Source organism: Procambarus clarkii, chromosome 70 (assembly GCF_040958095.1).
Source record: "Procambarus clarkii isolate CNS0578487 chromosome 70, FALCON_Pclarkii_2.0, whole genome shotgun sequence".
NCBI lineage: Eukaryota > Metazoa > Arthropoda > Malacostraca > Decapoda > Cambaridae > Procambarus > Procambarus clarkii.
Window position 1 is genome coordinate 23,935,723 of NC_091219.1, and position 10,486 is coordinate 23,946,208.

Consider the following 10,486-nt stretch of genomic DNA (forward strand, 5'->3'; position numbering starts at 1 on the left):
CCATGCACAGATACTGTATGTAAGATAGGATAGATTAGTGAGTAGTATTGTGAAAGGAAAGCAGAGCAGGGGGAAATAATATATGATTTCAGTGAGTATACCATAAGTATTTTTTAATACTTTTTTCGATATGTGTTATATGTGAGTGCTGAAGTTTAGTTTCTTGTCTATGTAAAAGCCAAGGAACTTCCCATCATTTTAATGCTAATATTAACATTGTCTATCTGAAGGTGATTTTGGTTTGATGATTATTTCCAAATAATATGTAGTATATCTTTTCTATGTTTAGTGTGAGTTTGTTGGTTGACAACCATAAGTGGACCTTTTTTTAAAATCATTATATACAATATTATTTAGCGTGTGTGAAGTGGGGTCCGAACAGATAATACTGCAATTCATTTTGTCGGGGGACAGGCAGCCAGTTTATACATAAAGTATATATTAGGCTTATATCGAGGTCTCCCCAAGGTCGAATTACTAACTCTTCCCAGTATGCAACCCCCGGGTACCTTTTTACTGCTAGGTGGACAGGGGGTATTAGGTGGTAGGAAATGCGCCCAATAATTTCTGTCCCATCTGAGATTGGAGATGAAGGTAGTATCGTCAGGAAATAGTATAAGTTTAAGAATGTTAGAAACATTTGGCCAAACATTGATGTATGTAAGAGGTAGGAGAGTTCCTAAGATGCTGCCCTGTGGCACTCCTGTGGTTAATGGTAGAATGTGAGAGTTTATGTCATTGATGGCTACATATTGGTGTCTGTCATTAAGATATAATCGAATATAGTTTAGAACAAGGCCTCTGGTAGTTGTATTGGGCATTGTTATGCCCCGCATACAAGGTCTTGCATTTCAAAGACCGGACAGATAGGACGAGAAGTCTTGTCTGAATAGATTGGTTAACGTTTTAAAAAATGTGAGCAGGTTTGTACGTCAGAATCTGTTTTTAACAACCCAATGTTGCGTTGATTTAGTGTCACACCCATATACATAAATGCACACTCTCACTCATACACGCACATACTCAAACATAATACTACTACTACTACTACTACTAATAATAATAATAATAATTTATTTGCAAGAAGGTACAATGGGTTGGTGAGATTACATAAGCTTGGTATTTTTACATCCATTCAAAGCCACTAACACACATAGCGTTTCGGGCAGGTCCTTACTCTAACATATCAGGTAAGATGAAAGGGTACATTGTAGCAAAGTTTTTATCTCTACAGATAACTACAACATAAGTTAACAGAGGTGATTACACTGGTAAGGATATGTGTCTCAAGTACTAGTATTTGAGAAATGGGCAGTACAGGATACAGTGTGTTTTAAGCACAGGGTAGGAAACTATGAGGATGAAATTAGGTTATTTTTTATACACACAGGAACACACACCAACATTCATATACGCACGTAGGGAGGAGACACTTGTATGGAATACCAAGAAAGATACGTCATGGAAGGAGATTTAAGAGAGATAGAGAAGGGGCCATCATAAACAAAGGAGACACAGAAAAATATATAGACGTCATATAAAGACGTCACGAAGACACACCAATTTGTTATTTTTATTAACAAGCTTAGGAACACACAACAATATGCTGTTAACTTATTATATATGAGGGATTACTGAACAAGATTATTGATAACTGACCAAGAGCTAGCAGTAAGTTCATCTAATATGCCAATTTCACAGGGTTGTTAGTCATACATGGAATCAGAGAAACATATGGGATGCGAGTCTAGTCTACTAGCCTGGACTAGGACTAGTAAACTTTGGTGAGAGGAAAAGGACGAGAATATCTTCCAATATCCGAGGGTGACTGGAATGTGGACAAGACGCCTGAAAGCAGCACCATATCACCACATGCTGGACTACTGTTTATCCTCTTTTATTACTTATTGCTCACCATTTGAAACCTTGAGCTCTTTAGATATAAAAGCCTTATACACACTCTCAAATGTATTCTATGTATATATAATTCTAAAGTGCAGTAGTAATCATGACCTCAAACGCTTTTCAGAAGGCTGGAACAGAACCCATGGCCTCCATACGAGAAAAAAATATATATTTAATATTCCAAGAGTAAGACTCAACCAAAGCAGAAACCTCATGCAAACCAAGGGCTCTAAATTATGCAATGACCTCGAAAATGCAATAAACCGTTGTACTTAACCACTTTAAAAGAGAAGCAAGCAAAGGCAAATCTATTTAATGGTTTGTAACAAGTTTCTCACACACACATTTCTTCGTCTTGAATAAGATAATTTGTGTTGTTACTGTGAATATTAAAAACTGTACCTGTTTATAATAATAATAATAATAATAATTTATTTGCAAAAAGGTACAATGGGTTGGTGAGATTGCATAAGCTTGGTATTTTTATATTCATGCAAAGCCACTAACACGTATAGCATTTCGGGCGGGACCTTAACATATCAGGAAGATTAAAGGATACATTGCAGCAAGGTTTTTATATCAACAGATAACTACAACATAAGTTGACAAGAGGTGATTACACTGGTAAGGATATATGTCTCAAGTAGTAATATTGGGGAAGTGGGTAGTACAAGATACAGTGTGAGTATGAAGTACAAAGTTTGAAACTATGGGGATGAAATTAGGTACTTTTTTATTTTACTTTTGAACAGGGGAGGGGTTGAACAATTTTTTAATTCATCAACGAGGGAGTTTTATAGACTGGGCCCTTTTATTTGCATGGGATGTTTGCACAGATTTAGTCTGACTCTGGGGATATCAAAGATATATTTATTTCTGATGTGGTGCTCATGGGTTCTATTACACCTATTAAGGAAAAGTTTCAGATCAGGATTAGCATTTAGGAACAAGGTTTTATAAATATAAAGAGCACATGAGAATGTGGTGTGAGTGTATGTTTAGCATGTTAAGGGACTTAAATAGAGGGCTGTGTGTAGTCTGAAGACAGAGTTTGTTATAGTTCAGATAGCAGATTTTTGCTGAGTGATGATGATAGGCTTGAAGTAATTTGCAGTGGTTGAACACCATGCACAGATACTATGTGTAAGATAGGGATAGATTAGTGCGTAGTATAGTGGGAGGAGAGCAGAGTGGGGGAACATAATATCTGATTTTATAAAGTAGACCGACCGTTTTTTGAGACTTTTTTGGCTGTGTTGTATGTGGGTGCTAAAGTTCAGTCTCTTGTCTATGCATAGGCCAAGGAACATCCGATTCCTCCTCTTCTATGTTGTAACTCTCATTCTAGCTTCATCTTATTAGTCCATCCACTTGGGTTCGTCGGTACAATAGAGGCCTCGCTTCTTGCAGGTCGGCGTTCAATCCTCGATAGTCCAAGTGATTGGGCACCATTCCTTCCTTCCGTCCTATCCTAGATCCCTCTCCTTATATTCCCGTCCCAGTGTTACATAGTCGTACTGACTTAGCTCTTCCCCCCAGGCTTTTACCTTCATCCTTACCCTACCTTACCTTCATCGTCCTTTATTTCCTCCTGCTCCTCCTCCTCTTCCGAACCTTCTTCTCTTAGCTGCCGCTGCTCCCATCATTCTGACATCCTCTTCGCCATTTCGTATTCATCCGAGTTAGATTCCCGGGGCAGGCTGCCACATCCTGGAAAGAAACGTGCCAAGCCTACCACGTTTCCTTACCCCTGATGTGTCTATTTATCTAGCAGTATATATATGCCCTAGAGTTGGGGGCAACTGTTGTGGGTTGCATCATGGAGTAGGTCATCCCGTGCCCCGCCTCCCCCACCAGAACAAAGGGCAGGGTGACCATGCCGTCGGCCAGCAGTGGCGGCCGGAGATGAGACAGGTGTCTTAAGGTGTGTTCTGAAGTCTGCGTCTTGGGGGTTCACCTGCGTCATGGAGGGGTATGTGTGCGTGTCTTGGGAGTTGACCTGTGTGTTGTGGGGGGTTCCATCTACGTGTCTTGGGGGTGTCACCTGTGTGCCGTTAGGGTTAACCTGTGTGCCGTTGGGGTTCAGCTGTGTGCCGTTAGGGTTCAGCTGTGTGCCGTTGGGGTTCACCTGTGTGCCGTTGGGGTTCAGCTGTGCCGTTGGGGTTCAGCTGTGTGCCGTTGGGGTTCAGCTGTGTGCCGTTGGGGTTCAGCTGTGTGCCGTTGGGGTTCAGCTGTGTGCCGTTAGGGTTAACCTGTGTGCCGTTAGGATTCAGCTGTGTGCCGTTGGGGTTCAGCTGTGTGCCGTTCGGGTTCACCTGTGTGCCGTTGGGGTTCAGCTGTGTGCCGTTAGGGTTCACCTGTGCCATTAGGGTTCACCTGTATGCTGTTAGGGTTCACCTGTGCCATTAGGGTTCACCTGTGTGCCGTTGGGGTTCACCTGCGAGTCTTGGCGATTGACGATATATATATATATATATATATATATATATATATATATATATATATATATATATATATATATATATATATATATATATATATATATACACACTAGTATATATAATAGCCTTACACATATACCAAAATTCCTTATGACTAAATCAGTTTATTTCATGTAAATTCTCCCTCCTGTTAGTCTTCCAATGAACGACAAGACTGCTGAGTTAGCCAAAGCATCGCGTTCGAAAAAGTTTAGTATAACTTTAAATAGCCCAAGAAAATTATATGTTTCGTCCAATAAAATTAACAGATAGGCTCCTCGATCCTACTATTATACTGCGGGGTTTGAATACAGTCTTGAGTGTCTCTGGATACTTTCCTCCACACTGATACAATTGATCTAGGTAAACTATGTCAACAAAATGGTTTATAAGTCATTATCAACTCTGCAATTGAATATGAGAAAGTACAAGAATTGATCAACAACTCTTATCATTAATATTCAAGAAATGTTTAAATATTTAATTTAAAATATTATATTACTGAAAATCTTAGTCAAGTACTGTATTCCAAGTTTTTCTACTGTAATTAGAGTGCAGTTTATCTGCTGTAATTACAAAGTACAGTTTGTCTACTGTAATTAGAAAGCACAGTTTGTCTACTGTATTTAGAAAGAACAGTTTGTCTACTGTAATTAGAGTGCATTTTGTCTACGGTAACTAGAGCTCACAGTTTGTCTACTGTAATTAGAAAGCAGTTTGTCTAATGTAATTACAAAGCATAGTTTGTCTACTGTAATTAGAAAGCACAGTTTATCTACTGTAATTAGAAAGCACAGTTTGTTTACTGTAATTAGAAGGCACAGTTTGCCTACTGTTCAAAGTATGTAGGCTCCAGTATGTTTCTGTGAATAATTCAATTTCTCCCACCCTACCCATCAACATTGGTGTTCCTCATGGCAGCATACTTGGCCCTCTCCTCTTTCTCATCTACATTAATGACCTTCCAAATGCCTCCCAACACCTCAAACCAATTCTATTTGCTGACGACACAACCTTCATTTACTCCAGTCCTGACCCCCTTGCTCTAAATGCCACAGTAAATACTGAGCTAAATAAAGTCCATCTTTGGCTAACTGCCAACAAACTCACCCTTAAGAACATAAGAACATAAGAACATAAGAACAAAGGTAACTGCAGAAGGCCTATTGGCCCATACGAGGCAGCTCCTATTCTATAACCACCCAATCCCACTCATATACTTGTCCAACCCGTGCTTGAAACAATCGAGGGACCCCACCTCCACAATGTTACGCGGCAATTGGTTCCACAAATCAACAACCCTGTTACTGAACCAGTATTTACCCAAGTCTTTCCTAAATCTAAACTTATCCAATTTATATCCATTGTTTCGTGTTCTGTCCTGTGTTGATACTTTTAATACCCTATTAATATCCCCCCGGTTATGTCCATTCATCCACTTGTAAACCTCTATCATGTCACCCCTAACTCTTCGCCTTTCCAGTGAATGCAACTTAAGCTTTGTTAATCTTTCTTCATATGAAAGATTTCTAATTTGGGGAATTAACTTAGTCATCCTACGCTGGACACGTTCAAGTGAATTTATATCCATTCTATAATATGGCGACCAAAACTGAACTGCATAATCTAAATGGGGCCTAACTAGAGCAAGATATAGCTTGAGAACCACACCAGGTGTCTTGTTACTAACGCTGCGATTAATAAATCCAAGTGTCCGATTTGCCTTATTACGAACATTTATGCATTGATCCTTTTGTTTTAAATTCTTACTAATCATAACTCCCAGATCCCTTTCGCAATCCGACTTCGCAATCACAACACCATCTAGCTCGTATCTTGTAACTCTATCATCATTACCTAACCTCAGAACTTTACATTTATCAGCATTAAACTGCATCTGCCAATCCTTTGACCATTTCAAAACCCTATCTAGATCAACTTGAAGTGATAGTGAGTCCTCCTCCGAATTAATTTCCCTACCGATTTTCGTATCATCGGCAAATTTGCAAATGTTGCTACTCAAACCTGAATCTAAATCATTTATATATATTATAAACAACAGAGGTCCCAGGACAGAGCCTTGAGGCACTCCACTTACAACATTTTCCCACTCTGACTTGATTCCATTTATACTAACTCTCTGTTTCCTTTGGTATAGCCATGCCCTAATCCAGCTTAATATAGCACCCCCAATACCATGGGACTCTATTTTTTTAATCAGTCTTCCATGTGGCACTGTATCAAAAGCTTTGCTAAAGTCAAGGTATACAACATCGCAATCCTTACCACTATCAACTGCCTCAACAATGCTAGAATAAAAAGATAACAAATTTGTTAAACATGAACGGCCATTTATAAAACCATGTTGCGACTCAATTATTAATTTATGTTTTTCAAGATGAAGACGAATTTTATTTGCTATTATAGATTCGAGTAACTTTCCCACTATAGACGTTAGGCTAATTGGTCGATAGTTAGACGCAAGTGATCTATCTCCTTTCTTAAAAACTGGTATCACATTAGCAACTTTCCAAAACTCTGGCACTCTGCCTGACTCTATTGATTTATTAAATATGGTTGACAGTGGGTCACAAAGCTCCTCTTTGCATTCTTTAAGCACCCTAGCAAACACTTCATCCGGCCCTGGGGATTTGTTTGGTTTGAGTTTTACTATTTGTTTAAGAACATCCTCCCTGGTAACTGCTAAACTCGTCAACCTGTCCTCGTCCCCACCCACATAGACTTGTTCGGCTGAAGGCATATTGTTAAGTTCCTCTTTAGTAAATACAGATACAAAATATTTATTAAAAATACTACTCATCTCTTCATCACTATCTGTTATTTGACCTGTCTCAGTTTTTAATGGACCTATCCTTTCCCTAGTCTTAGTATGATATAACTGAAAAAACCCTTTAGGATTTGTCTTTGCTTGCCCTGCTATGCGAACTTCATAGTTTCTTTTTGCTTTCCTTATCTCTTTTTTAACATTTCTAACCAGTTGTACGAATTCCTGTTCTAAAGTGACCTCCCCATTTTTAATCCTTTTGTACCAAGCTCTCTTTTTACCTATAAGGTTCTTCAAATTCTTTGTTATCCACTTTGGGTCATTAGTATACGATCTATTCAATTTGTATGGTATACTACGTTCCTGTGCTTTGTTTAGAATATTCTTAAATAAGTTATATATTGAATCCACATCGAAATCCCCATTTAAGTTGAGATATTAACATTGACAAAACTTTCTATATTCTGTTTGGCAATAAATCCTCTAATCAAATAAATCTCAAAATAAACAATACCCAAATTTGTAACAAATTAGATGGCAAATTCCTTGGCATTCTCATTGACCACAAGCTGAATTTCCAGGGTCACATTCTCAATATATCAAAAAAAGTTTCAAAAACTGTTGGCATTCTTTCTAAGATCAGATATTATGTACCCCGTCCTGCCCTGGTGACTCTCTATTACTCCCTCATCTATCCATATCTCAACTATGGTATTTGTGCTTGGGGCTCTACTACCCAAAATCATTTACGTCCTCTAATTACTCAACACAAAGCTGCTATTAGGACAATATCCAACTCTGGCCCCAGACATCACTCGGTACCCCTACTCAAATCTCTGAATATGTTAGACATTAAGTCACTGCACATTCTTTCGTGTGTATTATACATATATAAAACGCTAAACTGTAATGCCAATCCTGACCTCAAAAGCTTCATAGAAGGTTGTAACAGAACCCATGAGCACCACACCAGAAATAAATACAGTTTTGATATTCCTAGAGTACGACTTAATCAAACTAGAAATGCTCTACAAATCAAGGGACCCAGATTGTGGAATGACCTTCCCAGCCATGTTAAAGACTGTACCTCTCTCAACCAGTTTAAGATAAAAACGAAGCTATACCTAATAAATTCCCTGTAACCTACCTTACCCCTCTATTGTCAACCAATGTCTTTTTTTTTAAAGAGCGCTGTTTGTCGACAGAATTGTATTTGTGCTGTTTTTTTCAGCTATGTTTTCATTCCATGTTTTCATTTTACTCTTTATGCTCAATTAGTATTAAGCTTTAGTCATTTAAGTTTTTCATTCCCGAAACGCTTTGCGTAATAGTGGCTTTAGGCATTGTATGTACTAGCCCAATCTATAAATCCATCACTCTTTGTAAATTCTCTTGTATGTATGTACCTTACCTAAATAAACATTTGATTTGATTTGATTTGAGAAAGCACAGTTTGTCTACTGTAATTGGAAAGCACAGTTTGTCGACTGTAATTGGAAAGCACAGTTTGTCTACTGTAATTAGAAAGCACAGTTTATCTACTGTATGTAACGTGCATAGTTTGTTTACTGTAACAATTGGTGGCTCTGTATAATGTACATTTCTTACCTACGAATTTTCCACTGTATCATTTCTCAAATATATGTATAGTACTTGTATACAAATATATTATTATTATTATTATTATTATTATTATTATTGCTGGCGTCTCTTCATCCCGGCCATTAAACGAGTGCATGTAGATTGCAATATGCAAATAAAATGTAACCAATTCAACAATCTTACAATGTGAATCTTACAAGCAGAAACACAAAAAGTGAACGAGTTTTCGCCCGTCATTTATCAAGGACATACCAATTAAGTGCCACACACGACAGCCTAGGCGACCACACAAGGGTCACCTTCCCCCCTGAGGGTCATGGAAAACATAGTATAACTTTTGGGTAAACAGCTCCAACAACTGCGGAATTTTTAATCACTTCAGCAAAGCCTGGAGAAAGAAATTAATTATTGATGCTAGTGATGAAGCCTAGCTATGTGAGGGAGCCACATCTGTAGCTGGATGGTGTTGACGCCTCCCACTACCACTGACGCACATTATAGTCTTAGTGGTGTGTCCCACCACCACTAACAGACGCCATTACAGTTTATCTGCGTGTCAAATTGGTATAAAAAATTTTTAGGCTAGCTTATCCTAACCCTTGCACAGAAGCCCTCGAGAATTTCTTTATTGAAGGTCAACATTGTTCTAAATGCATAACTAAAACTGGAACTGAACTCAGAACGTATCAGATTTTTAATTTGTACCAAGAGAGACAACAACGGCACTTTCATGCACCGTAGGAGATTACACCATTTCCTCCCAAGAAGCAAATTAGAGATCACAGCTCAGGCTTCGTCTTGAGGCAAAGCTCAATACGTTTAGCCATATTGATGCTCTGTCCACAGAGGATTCTCTCTTTCAAATCATATACACTGATGGTTCCCTACACCGCACCACGGGTGCAGCTGGAAGTGCAGTTGTACTGACAATGAGCAATGGCTTATATTTTGAGTGGGTCAGTTGTCTGTATAAACAACTGGGCCTCTACCCTTCAGACTGAACTGTTTGCCTTGCTTCTTGCACTGAAATGTTTGTCTCCAAACTCGATACATTAATTGTGACTCTTTATCATCTTTAATTGCTCTCAACTCTTTAAGACATAACTGTAACATGCTCGTGTCCGAAGCTAGACACAAATACAACAAAATTGTTAATGATGATAACAGAGCCCATTTCATGTGGACTCCATCTCATGTTGGCCTCTGAATGCATGATAGAGCTGATGAGTTACGAAAGAATCTGCCTTTAAAGGAGAAATTGAATATAACCTTGGATTGTCAATTAGCAGTCTGAGAGCAATAGTACACCAAGAACTTCTGAGAGCAATAGTACACCAAGAACTTCAACAAAATCTTGTAGATCTGAGGCAAAGTGAAATCGACACCAGTAATTCCAACTATCATCATACTATCATGCAAGAGGAGCCACACATCTATGGATCATCCAATAAAATCAGCAGACTTCTAGATGTTACTACTGCTCAACTTAGACTTGGTTACAAGTATCTCTGGGAATTTTCATTATCTGCTGATGCTGACCTGTCCAAATGTAAACTCAGTATAATTAATTGCACACCCTCCGTCACTATGTAATGGATTGCGAAAAGATACGTGAATTCAGAGACTATTCTATAACAATTGTTCGAGAAATATGTAAATATTTAATTCAAAAAGATCTGCTGCCAGATAAGTCCCCAGTTTGCTAACTGTATGT